General features: G+C 47.0%; 1 protein-coding gene across 1 annotated transcript in view; it reads left to right on the top strand.

Annotated features, from left to right (window-relative positions):
- The first annotated feature begins 1,601 nt into the window (after nucleotides 1-1,601).
- The window catches only part of LOC146009829 (uncharacterized), a 110,821-nt gene continuing 98,526 nt past the window's right edge, over nucleotides 1,602-13,896 (top strand). The window contains exon 1 of the mRNA XM_083150347.1: nucleotides 1,602-1,774. The gene's annotated coding sequence lies outside the window, so the exon portion shown is untranslated. The remainder of the gene's footprint in view (nucleotides 1,775-13,896) is intronic.

A 13,896-nucleotide genomic window follows, 5' to 3' on the forward strand; every position in this document is an offset into this window, starting at 1 on the left:
AAACTGATGCAAGGCATGCTGGGATGTGTAGTTCATTAACATCTGGAGGGCCGGTGTTGCCCAGCCCTGGCCTAGAGCATCCTGTGTGTTACAGCTTCACCTGGAAATATCCCCAGTGTGAGAAAGTACAGAAATAGTCCTGTACAGTAGGGACACCACAGGCCGCTCCCCCTGTATAGTAGGGACTACACAGGCCGCTCCCCCTGTATAGTAGGGACTACACAGGCTGCTCCCCCTGTATAGCAGGATACCACAGGCCGCTCCCCCTGTATAGTAGGGACACCACAGGCCGCTCCCCCTGTATAGTAGGGACTACACAGGCCGCTCCCCCTGTATAGTAGGGACTACACAGGCCGCTCCCCCTGTATAGCAGGACACCACAGGCCGCTCCCCCTGTATAGCAGGGACACCACTGGCCGCTCCCCCTGTACAGCAGGACACCACAGGTCGCTCCCCCTGTACAGCAGGACACCACAGGCCGCTCCCCCTGTATAGTAGGACACCACAGGCCGCTCCCCCTGTATAGTAGGGACACCACAGGCCGCTGCTCCCCCTGTACAGCAGGACATCACAGGCTGCTCCCCCTGTACAGCAGGACACCATAGGTTGCTCCCCCTGTATAGTAGGACACCACAGGCCTCTCCCCCTGTATAGTAGGACAACACAGGCCGCTCCCCCTGTAGAGTAGGGACTCCATAGACCGCTCCCCCTGTACAACAGGACACCACAGCCTGCTCCCCTGTATAGCAAGAACACCAAAGGCCGCTCGCCCTGTATAGCAAGGACACCACAGGCCGCACCCCCTGTATAGTAGGACATGACAGGCCGCTCCCCTGTATAGCAGGGACACCACTGGCCGCTCCCCCTGTACAGCAGGACACCACAGGTTGCTCCCCCTGTACAGCAGGACACCACAGGCCGCTCCCCCTGTATAGTAGGACACCACAGGCCGCTCCCCCTGTATAGTAGGGACACCACAGGCCGCTCTCCTTGTATAGCAGGACACCACAGGCTTCTTCCCCTGTACAGCAGGACACCACAGGCTGCTCCCCCTGTACAGCAGGACACCATAGGTTGCTCCCCCTGTATAGTAGGACACCACAGGCCGCTCCCCCTGTAGAGTAGGACACCACAGGCTGCTCCCCCCCCCTGTAGAGTAGGGACTCCACAGACCGCTCCCCCTGTACAACAGGACACCACAGCCTGCTCCCCTGTATAGCAAGAACACCAAAGGCCGCTCCCCCTGTATAGCAAGGACACCACAGGCCGCTCCTCCTGTATAATAGGACATGACAGGCTGCTCCCCTTGTATAGTAGGACATAGTGCCACTCGCTCTGTATAGTAGGCTACACCACAGGCCACTCCCCCTGTATAGCAGAACACCAAATGCTGCTCCCCCTCAATAGCAGGACACCAAAGACTGCACCCCCTGTACAAAAGGACACCACAAGCTGCTGCCCTGTATAGCAAGACAACCAAGGCTGCTCCATTTATATCAGTCATACATATAGATACCGGGTGTCACCAAAAGCGGCCGCGGTAGGAGACAATCCCCGCCAGCACAAAAACATAAACCGGAAGCCAGGTGGAACGCACATACAAGAGGTGAAACGCAGATACGGAAGTTATTCATGAAGGGACAGATTTCCAGGCAACATCCGGTGCTTGTGTTCCATCCCTCTTCCGGGTTATGCGTTCCACACGCAGGAAGGACCTTTCTGTTGATTTTTGCAACACAAATCAAATGTTCATCGCTGAGGCCGCAGGGACCAGGTACTGTACTGCGGGAGCAGCATGTAGTGTCTCACTATACAGGTGGGGCCTGTTGTGCCCTACTATACATAGGGAGCAGACTGTGGTGTGTACTGTTATTATTTTACAGGGGGAGCAGCCTGTGGTGTCCTGTTATTATTGTGCAGGGTGAGCAGCCTGTGGTGTCCTGTTATTATTATACAGGGGAAGCAGCCTGAGGTGTTCTATTATTATACAGGGGGAGCAGCCTATGGTGTCATGTTATTATTATACAGGGGGAGCAGACTGTGGTGTCCCATTATTATTATACAGGGGGAGCAGCCTGTGGTGTCCTATTATTATACAGGAGGATCAGCCTGTGGTGTCCTGTTATTATTATACAAGGAGAGCAGCCTGTGGTGTCCTGTTATTATTATACAGGGGGAGCAGCCTGTGGTGCCGTTATTGTTATTATTGTGCAGGGTGAGCAGCCTGTGGTGTCCTATTATTATTATTAAACAGGAGGAGCAGCCTGTGGTGTCCTGTTATTATTATGCAGGGGTAGCAGCCTGCGGTGTCCTGTTGTTATTATTATACAGGAGAGCAGCCTGTAGTGTATTGTTATTAGTATACAGGGGGAGAAGCCTGTAGTGTCCTGTTGTTATTATTATACAGGGAGAGCAGCATGTGGTGTCCTTTTATTATTATACAGGGGGAGCAGTCTGTGGTGTCATGTTATTATTATACAGGGGGAGCAGCCTGTGGTTTCCTGTTGTTATTATTATACAGGGGGAGCAGCCTGTTGTGTCCTAGTATTATGATACTGGGAGAGCAGCATGTGGTGTACTGTTATTATACAGAGGGAGCAACCTATGGGGTCCTGTTATTATTGTTATACAGGGGGAGCAGCCTGTGGTATCCTGCTATCATTATACAGGGGGAGCAGCCTGTGGTGTCCTGTTGTTGTTATTATACAGGGGGACTTACTGGTGACTCTGTGTTACATATCTGTGTTACATGTGCTCTCTGTGACGTGCTATATGTATTATATTTATTCCTAGGCGCTCCAGCTGTGAGGAACCGGAGTCTTTTTTTTTTTTTTTTTTCAAAAACGTTTTATTGAGAAAGTCACAGGTTATTAGATGTCATAAATCAAGGCGACAAATCACTCCTTGTTAGACAGAAGTACACCACGCAGGGTGACCACATTTTCATTATTTTCCTCTTTAACAAAATTACAAACATACAAAAATGCAAACATCTGGAATTGTGTAAAATTAGACGTATAAGAATATAGAGCCATAATAGATGTATATTTATAATTATATAATAATACTACTTTAAGTGGCATAAAGTATATTACTCGCCTTCAGTTCCAATTCCATATACTATAGAAACTAATATTTTATCTTGGACAAACTGGACAAGACAAAGGGAAGGTATGGGAAAGGGTGGGTAATAAGGCTACTGCGTTTAGTTTCTAAAAGATACTTCTAGAGGCTATACCATGTTTTGCCTTAATACTTCAAACACCTTCTTCCAGCTATAGTGGTTGGATGGGTTGACATGTGTGACTCAGTTGTCGTACCAAATACCACGATGTGTTTTCATACATGCTCAGAATTTGTGATTGTGTGGAGCTGGGCAAGGACTCGATGTAGGGTCCCCATTTATTATAAAACCTCGTAACGCCAGTTTCTATATCCGGTAATGTGGCCTGCCTCTCCATGTATAGGATGTTTAGTATCGTGTTTTTTGTTTCAAGTATGGAGGGTGCTGATCTTTTGATCCAGTATTTCATAATTAGTTTTTTTGCTATTCCTAATATCACCGTTATTACTGGTAGCAAGGCTTTTTTCCGGCCTCCCCAATCCCAATCTTTCAATACCAAGAGTAAGCATGCCGTGGGATTTTTTACTACTTTTAATTGGAAGGTGTTGTTTATAAACATTATCAGTTTATTCCAATATGTGGATATCCTGCCACACTGCCAAAGATTGTGAAAAAAGGTGGCCCGTCTCTGACCACATTTGGTGCAAGAGTCTGGCGCACCGGGTACCATGTGTGCTCTCTGTATTGGGGCCACATATGCCCTATTTAATATCTTCCAGTGCACCTCCTGGAGAGATGCTGAGTGTAAATATTTCATGGTCTGTTGGCAGTGTTTCAGGACCTCCCCACATTCCGGGATCGAGGGAATCTCTAATTTCCAGGCATTTAGAGTTCTATTCCATTTCTTGCTCCCATCTGTGAGTTCGGCCACAGCGTAGTAGTATCTTAGCCTGTAAGTTCCTGTACGAGCTAGTGACATGATGGTGGCAATTGGGTCAGTCTCCGCTCCCTCCGGACCAGCCGGGGGAAGGGACTGAATCAGGTGCCTTATTTGTAGAAACATGAAGAAGTGGTTTTGTGGTAATTTGTACTTTTCTCTTAGGTCTGCAAACGACATGAGGTGGCCTCCCGGGTCGTACACATCCCTGATCGCCGCCAAACCAGCTTTCCTCCATGCCAGAAACTGAGGGTTGTCCATTCCGGGGGGAAACCCGGGATTACCCCAAAATGTTATAAACCTTGAAACCTGGGGGGATCTTCTCAATGTTTTGTTCGTGTATATCCATGCCTTGTAAGTGTCTCTGAATAAAATGTTTTCTTTTATGCCCTGACTGATCATTTTCCTAGGTGTGTGTATTAATGCTATTGGTGAGTATGGGGCAAATAGTGCTTCCTCAAGGACTCGGTTGGTAAAGGTTGAGTGTTGCCAGCCCCAGTCTGTTATATATCTAAAGAAAACTGCCCTGCTAAATGTTGCCGGGTCCGGAATATTGAGTCCCCCCTCGGATCTAGGAAGCTGTAATTTTGCGTAAGCAACTCTCGGTTTTTTGCCAGCCCATAAGAACTTAGAAAAAACTGTCCTGACTATGGCGCAGTCTTGTTTGGTAAGGGATAGTGGTATCATTTGTAACAGGTATGCTAACTTAGGGAATGCTATGCTTTTGATGACCGCCGCCCTTCCCATCGTTGAGAGGGGAAGGGTGGTCCATCTATGGAGCAGTGCGGAGATTTCCGCTATCACAGGTCGAAAATTAGCCGAGTATATTTCAGATACAGAGTGGGGCACGCGGATACCTAAATATTTCATTGTGTTTTTTGCTATAGAGAACTGGGCTAATGGGGAGTCTATGGTTGGCGAAAGTTTGGGGCCAGAGAGAATCATCGCCTCAGATTTATTATAGTTTACCTTAAAACCAGAAAATGATCCAAATTGTTCTATCAATGTAACTATCACGGGGATAGTCTCCTTTGGGTTTGATAGAAAAACCAACATGTCGTCGGCGAATAGGGCTAATTTAGTTTCCTCTCCACCAATTTTGATTCCAGTATATGCATGGGATGCTCTAAGGGCTATGGCCAGTGGTTCCAAAGCCAGGGCAAATATTAATGGGGACAATGGGCAACCCTGCCGGGTGCCACGTTTTGTATAGAATGGTTGTGAGAGGAAACCATTATTGAGGATTTGCGTGGCTGGGTTTGTGTATAAAGTTTTAAGCAGAGTCATAAATTGAGGGGGGCCCCAAATCTGTGGAGTGTTTCGAATACATGATCCCATGAAATTAGGTCAAAAGCTTTCTCCGCATCCAGGGACAGAACTACGTTCTGCTCCCCGGATGGGTGGGCTCGAAGCCACTCCATTACAGCCAGTAATTTTCTAATATTCACCACCGACTGGCGACCCCAAATAAATCCGGACTGGTCTGGATGGACCAGATGGGGAAGGATCAGCTTAAGCCTGTCCGCCATAATCTTGGTAAGTAACTTGTAGTCGGTGTTTAACAATGATATGGGGCGGTAGGAACTGGGGTCCTCCGTATCCCTACCTGGTTTGGGTAAAAGTCGTACTACTGCCGAGTTAAAATGTAGAGGGAGGGCTCTCCCTACTATAATCTCATTGAACATTGCTGTCAAGGGGGGGGCCAATTTAGGAGCCAATATTTTAAAGTATTCATTGGCGAACCCATCTGGTCCTGGGGATTTTCCGGTCTTAAGTCCCACTATTGTCGATTGGATTTCCTCTGTTGTCACGGGGGCAACCAAGGATTCCTTTTGAGCCTGGGAAAGGGCGGGTATTTGAAGATTTGTCCAGAAATTATTTTTGGCCTCTATATCTATTGTGGGAGCGGCATAAAGGGAGGAGTAGAAATCGAAAAATACCTTAGATATGTCAGCATTTGATTTTTTTAATGTTCCTATTGGGTCTTTGATAGATTTCACTATCGTGGGGGGGCGTCTGCCTGCCAACAAATGTGATAGCAATTTCCCCGCCTTGTTGTCAAAGCGGTGAAATTTACTGTTTCTATGAAAACTAAATTTCTTTTCTATGCCCGCCAGAACATTATCAAATATTGTTTTGTCTTTATAGTAGCATGTTTTATTAGCTCCTGTAGGGTTGTTTTTAAAATTAGAGTAGGATTGAGTCAGTTGGGATTGGGCTTCTAGGTATTTTTTGTCTAGGTCTCTGTCCCTTTTTTTACAGTAGGACATAATATTGCCCCTTAGCACAGCCTTAGAAGTTTGCCAAAATAATAGAGGATCTGTGGTTTCCAACTCCGCATGATTATGTTTGAAGTCCATCCACGCCGCCTCCAGCATGGCTCTGAATTGAATGGAGTTTGCCAGGTAGGCTGGGAAGCGCCATTGGCGGATCGGGCCTTTGTCAACCTGGGCGGCAAGCTGGACCCAGCATAAAGCATGGTCAGAGATGCTAATTGTTTCTATTTTGGCGTCAGCAACCTTAGGAAACATATGGCGAGGGATCAATATGTAGTCTAATCTGGAAAGGGTACCATGAGCGGCAGATAGACACGTGTAGTCCTTTTCCACTGGATAGCATGAACGCCAGGAGTCGATCAACTGAAATTGATCACAAAGAGAAGCTATGGTGTTGTCTGGGTGGCGGTTGTGTTTGGAAATGGGCGTATTCCTATCTAATGTCTGTGATGCCACCACGTTGAAGTCCCCCCCCAGGATCAGAGAATGGGTTTGCATAGATTCAAGCTTGGCAACCAGGGACGCGTAGAACCCACGGGGGTTAGTATTGGGGGCATAAATGTTACACAAAGTGTATGGCACATCCTGTACTGTTACATTCACAATCACATATCTACCATTTTCATCAATCTCAGTCGACGTTATGGGATGATTAATAGCATTCCTGATAAGAATCACCACTCCCCGCGATTTAGAGTTAAATGATGCCGATGCCATCACTGACCATCTTAGCATATTAAGTTTTAGTATCTCACGTGGGATAAGGTGAGTTTCCTGCAGGAAGGCTATATCCAAGGACATTTTGTTTAAATATGTTAATACTTTCCTGCGTTTAGCAGGGGTATTGAATCCGCCCACATTCAGTGAGCCTACTTTAAGCATTAGCATCACATAGCTTTACACATATCACTGTCGCAGTACCTCGTACCCTAAAAACACCAGGGGAAGACACATGGAAGGAAAGAGACATACTGGGGAGAAACAAGACACAGACATCACAAAAAACACAAAAACAGCAAGACCTCCCATCGTGGAGCCGTGGCTCCCGTGGGGGTCAGAAAGTATTCTAATCAGTACTTCCGTACTCAACACCCTCCTATCTAACGATATCTCCTAACGAGATCCCCTCCCCCCCCCATCCCCCCCCTAAATCCCCCCATAAATCTCCCCCATAGTAACTTAGGTTAACTAATGGTGTTATATATCTTTAGGTCCCCATTCTAACTGTAACAATGGAACAGAGAAGAATTAAATAGTTAGGCAACCAAAAGTGTTTGAATTAAATAATTTTGTGTTGTGTCTGGTAGCTTCCCTTACTTATATAGGCTACAAATATTGTCTTTTCAAATACTCTTATCTAACATACATTATAACATAACTTATAATTTGCCGCAGTATTAACGTAAATTTAGAGGGCAATGTTTCATTCTACCAACCGGCAGTATAGATTAAAGGGCGTCCCAAAGTATGAAAATCTGCCGTGTAGTTTAGCAGATCTTAACAAACCATATGCGCCTCTCATCAGTCCTCAGTATTAACTACTTTACCGAACTTCTTAGTTCCCAGAAGCGGATGTCCCCTGGGAGTCAGGACCAGTCTCAGGTGTTTCTTCCTGTTCAGCGAGGTAACGGTCTGCGTCAGCAGCTGAAGTGAAGTCCTTGACTTTGTCCCCCTCGAATAGTCTCAATCTGGCTGGATAAAGAAGCGCAAATTTCCTTTTTGCGTTGAATAATTTTGTGCATATTGGGGTGAACTCCTTGCGGGCCCGAGTTACCTCCGCAGAGTAGTCCTGGAATATGAATATTTTGGCGTCATTCCATGTCAGGTCTCGGTGTCTTCTGGATGCCGACCATATAGCGTCCTTGTGTAGGTAATTTAGACATCGAAATATTACAACCCTCGGTCTATTTCCCCTCGTGGTGCGTGTCGGGCCCAGGCGGTGTGCTCTTTCGACCACCATGTCGCCACATTGGTCTGATATCTGTAACATCTCAGGCAGGGAAATTTGTAGGAATTTATATAAGTCAGGGCCCTTAATGTTCTCATCCAGCCCCACGATCCTCAGGTTGTTCCTTCTCGATCTGTTTTCAAGATCGTCGATCTAATTTTGAAGGTCATAGCAAGTTTGTTGGAGGTTGGAAGAGGATTCTTTGAGTGTAGATACGTCTTGAAAAAGCTCTCCCACCCTGCATTCAGTGGCATGTTGCGTCTGTGCTACCTGTTTCAACTGTGCTGTGACGTCTTTTATGGCGATGTTAAATTTAGCTGCCTGTGCTTCCATCAGGGGGCCCATAGTTTCTTGTATAGCCTTTACCACTTCAGAATAAGTGACAGGGGGTCCCTCTTGGGTGTCAGAGGTTTGGGAGAACAGTACCTGGGAAGCTGAATCCCCTGTCTTGTCGCGTGCAGCGGCCATCTTGGATCTGGATAATGACTGTGATCTGGAGCTGGACTTGGCCCTCTTTTCTTCTGGTTTCTGTGACTTCCTCGGCATCTGTGGGGAGAGGAATCTCTCCATCCACCGCCTGAGGTGAAAATATGAGTGCTGTATAGGCCGGGGTTTGTGGCCTGTTATGTCCTGTCTTGCGGGCTCTGCCCTCTGTAATGCACCGGATCTATAGGCAATCTGTCCCCAGTGAAAGAGTCATTAGCGTTTTCTATCAGTAATCTTTATTACTGTTTCTGCTGGCAGGTATTTCTGCAGGTCGTGGGAAGCCTGTTGTAAATGTTATGTGGCCCTGACAGGTGGTCAGCAGTACGTATAGCTGGAGGATATGTCTGGCTTCTAATGGCCGGCGTGGTGTGAGGCAGCGTTTCCCCAGCACGTGAGTTGTAGTTTACAGCAGTGCGGCTCTGTGCATAGCGGGGCCGCCACCTTCTGTCTGGGGTTGTTGGCGAGGGGCTCCGTGGGCTGGGTGTACCTGTGCGGCGGGGCCGGGTGCACGCGCTGTGTCCGGTGCCCAGCGTGGTGTGTCCCGACACAGGCCGCAGCTCGCAGCTCGCCGCGGCGTCTTGCGGTGTGGGTGATGGCCGCGATCGCGCGGCTCTCTGCTCGGCGGGGTCTTCTCGGCCGGCTCCGGAGTCAGGTGGAGGGTTTCTCTGGTGCTCGGGGGGAGCAGGGGGACGGATGGCTCCGGGGATGCAGCGGAGGTATCGCTAGCCGCAGCCGCCTACATCAAGACCGGAACCGGAAGTCGGAACCGGAGTCTTTATTACACGTCACACGTTCTGTATTCTCACTGATTCCCTGAGGATGGACACGGACAGGAATCCCAGGACTGAGAGGATAATAACTATCACCCTGGAGATTATCTACCTGCTGACCGGGGAGGTGACAGTGACATCACTTATATCTATAGTAATAATACAGGAATGTGACCGGGGAGGTGACAGTGACATCACTTATATCTATAGTAATAATACAGGAATGTGACCGGGGAGGTGACAGTGACATCACTTATATCTATAGTAATAATACAAGGACGTGACCGGGGAGGTGACAGTGACATCACTTATATCCAGTGGCGGATTCAGGGGGGGGGCACCCGGGCACGTGCCCCCCCTGTCATTTATTTTGTAGATGAGGACCAGAGCTTTCCAACGAGCCCAGCCCCATGTCTCTAGCCCCCCGGGAACCGGAGATATCGCCTGGCAAACCTGTAACATTTTTTCCCCATAGGATAATATGGGACCCGTCAAATCCGACCCCCACCCGGTTCCGACAGCTGCCAGTTCCCCCCCTGGCATCACAGGAGCTTGTGATTGATGTTATTCAATTCCAAATCGCTGGGCCTTCAATATGATACCAGGATGGTCTATATCGGTCAATCGGTTCCAGAGATATAGCGTGTAAATCGATGTTTTTATTTTTGAAATGTAATTTCATGGCTGTTTATGTTCTTTGAGGGCAGATTACTCTGGAACCAAACGTTCCAGTTTTACTGGACCAAAATCATTCAAAGCCCACTCAAAAGTTCTTCAATATGATACTTGTCTCATGTAAATGGGTCAGTTAGTTCCAAAGATATAGCCGGTTAAATGAGATAAATGGTTATAGGGGGGAGGGGTGGTTTTTTCTCCCCCTCACACCAGAAAATGCAGGGACTAGGCTGGTGTAAAAGGGGCCAACCTGGGAATGCATTTTATGGTGTGAAAGGGGTATTATTTCAAATAGCTGGGACCTGCAGTGCTCGGAATACAGCCAGGCTCTGCCACTGTCAGTGGCTATCACTTCTGCCTGCCGGCGGCTGTCCCCCATTTACCAAGAGCATGTATTCCCCGTTGGCAATGAGCATGTAATCCCACATGGCAACGAGCATGGAACCTCTGGCAATGAGCATGGAACCCTTGGCAATGAGCATGTAGATAAGTAGCACTTACTGTATGTAGCATAATTTTTAATAGGCATTATGGTGTTTGGCATAATATATAATGGACATCATGCCATGTAACTTAACGTGCAATGGACATTATGGTGTAAATGTTTAATGGGCGCCTTTGGTGGACAATGTCCCTGTTTATGAAGCGTATTGTGAATTTTGTCTTAATCTGTGTGGCATTATGTGAATTCTGGCTCAATCCGTATGGCATTATGTGAATTTTTTCTCAATCCGTGTGGCATTATGTGAATTTTGGCTCAATCTGTGTGGCATTATGTGAATTTTGGCTCAATCCATATGGCATTTTATGAATTTGGCTCAATCCGTGTGGCATTATGTGAATTTTGGCTCAATCCATATGGCATTTTATGAATTTGGCTCAATCCGTGTGGCATTTTATGAATTTGGCTCAATCCGTGTGGCATTACGTGAATTTTGGCTCAATTCATATGGCATCTTATGAATTTGGCTCAAACCGTGAGGCATTATGTGAATTTTGCCTCAATCCATTTGGCATTATGTGAATTTTGACACAATCCATGTGGCATTATGTGAATTTTGACACAATCCATTTGGCATTATGTGAATTTTGACATAATCCATTTGGCATTATGTGAATTTTAGCTCAATCCATTTGGCATTATGTGAATTTTGGCTCAATCCATTTGGCATTATGTGAATTTTGGCTCAATCCGTGTGGCATTATGTGAATTTTGACACAATCAATGTGGCATTATGTGAATTTTGACACAATCCTTGTGGCATTATGTGAATTTTGGCTCAATCCATTAGGCATTATGTGAATTTTGGCTCAATCCATTTGGCATTATGTGAATTTTGGCTCAATCCATGTGGCATTATGTGAATTTTGACACAATCCATGTGGCATTATGTGAATTTTGGCTCAATCCACTTGGCATTATGTGAATTTTGGCTCAATCCGTGTGTTATTATGTAAATTTTGGCTCAATCCGTGTGGCATTATGTGAATTTTGACACAATCCGTGTGGCATTATGTGAATTTTGGCTCATTCCATTTGGCATCATGTGTAAGGGGCAAGTATAATGGGGTCTAGTATTTTGTTGCATAATGTGTAGAAGTTGTATATAGTGTTGTACACTACACTCAAGGACATGCCCCCTGTTGAGTGGCCACACCCCCTTTTCCAGAGTGCTCCTTCGGAGCACGCACAACAACATCCTTCACTTTTGTTGCCATGGTGGGCCTGCGTACTTTAAATGCCAGGGCCTATTTTTAATCCCATTCCCACCCTCTCTCTGCCGCTCTCTTAGCATGTACACTGGCACCACTAACACTGGCCCTCCCCCACCTAAACCCTCTTTTATCATGATGCCCCCCCTGTCATTTTATCCTGGATCCGCCCCTGCTTATATCTATAGTAATAATACAGGGACGTGACCGGGGAGGTGACAGTGACATCACTTATATCTATAGTAATAATACAGGGACGTGACCGGGGAGGTGACAGTGACATCACTTATATCAAAAGTAATAATACAGGGACGTGATCAGGGAGGTGACAGTGACATCACTTATATCTATAGTAATAATACAGGGATGTGACAATGACATCACTTATATCTATAGTAATAATACAGGGATGTGACCGAGGAGGTGACATCACTTATATCTATAGTAATAATACAGGGACGTGACCGGGGAGGTGACAGTGACATCACTTACATCTATAGTAATAATACAGGGATGTGACCAGGGAGGTGACAGTGACATCACTTATATCTATAGTAATAATACAGGGACGTGACCGGGGAGGTGACATCACTTATATCTATAGTAATAATACAGGGACGTGACCGCGGAGATGACAGTGACATCACTTATATCTATAGTAATAATACAGGGACGCGACCGGAGAGGTGACAGTGACATCACTTATATCTATAGTAATAATACAGGGACATGACCGGGGAGGTGACAGTGACATCACTTATATCTATAGTAATAATACAGGGACGTGACCGGGGAGGTGACAGTGACATCACTTATATCTATAGGAATAATACAGGGACGTGACCGGGGAGGGGACAGTGACATCACTTATATTTATAGTAATAATACAGGGACGTGACCGGGGAGGTGACAGTGACATCACTTATATCTATAGTAATAATACAGGGAGGTGACTGTGACATCACTTATATCTATAGTAATAATACAGGGAGGTGACAGTGACATCACTTATATCTATAGTAATAATACTGGGATGTGACCGGGGAGGTGACAGTGACATCACTTATATCTATAGAAATAATACAGGGACGTGACTGGGGAGGTGACAGTGACATCACTTATATCTATAGTAATTAAACTGGGACATGACCGTGGAGGTGAGGTGGATCTGGGATTGTATATAATGATATTTTATGTCTCCCAATACCCAGGGTTACAGAGTAGTGAAGAAGACATCCGGTGAGTGTGAGACACCCAGCAGCCGTCCCCGTGTGTCAGGAGGACTGAGCAGGACCCAGAGCCCCATCACGGTGCCTCCACCTCACTCACTGATACATGAGAGGCACAATGACCAGAAGATCCTGGAACTCACCAACAAGATCATTCAGCTGCTGACTGGAGAGGTGACTGCTGGGAATGGGACATTATACAGTAACAATGGGGGATGTGACCGGAGAGGTGACTGCTGGGAATGGGACGTTATACAGTAACACCGGGGGATGTGACCGGAGAGGTGACTGCTGGGAATGGGACGTTATACAGCAACACCGGGGGATGTGACCGGAGAGGTGACTGCTGGGAATGGGACGTTCTACAGTAACACCGGGGGATGTGACCGGAGAGGTGACTGCTGGGAATGGGACGTTATACAGTAACCCCGGGGGACGTGCCCGGAGAGGTGACTGCTGGGAATGGGACGTTATACAGTAACACCGGGGGACGTGACCGGAGAGGTGACTGCTGGGAATGGGACATTATAGAGTAACACCGGGGGATGTGACCGGAGAGAGGTGACTGCTGGGAATGGGACGTTATACAGTAACACCGGGAGATGTGACCGGAGAGGTGACTGCTGGGAATGGGACGTTATACAGTAACACCGGGGGACGTGACCGGAGAGGTGACTGCTGGGAATGGGACGTAATACAGTAACACCGGGGGACGTGACCGGAGAGGTGACTGCTGGGAATGGGACGTTATACAGTAACACCGGGGGACGTGACCGTAGAGGTGACTGCTGGGAATGG

Source organism: Crinia signifera, chromosome 6 (assembly GCF_055691185.1).
Source record: "Crinia signifera chromosome 6, ASM5569118v1, whole genome shotgun sequence".
Taxonomy (NCBI): Eukaryota; Metazoa; Chordata; class Amphibia; order Anura; family Myobatrachidae; genus Crinia; species Crinia signifera.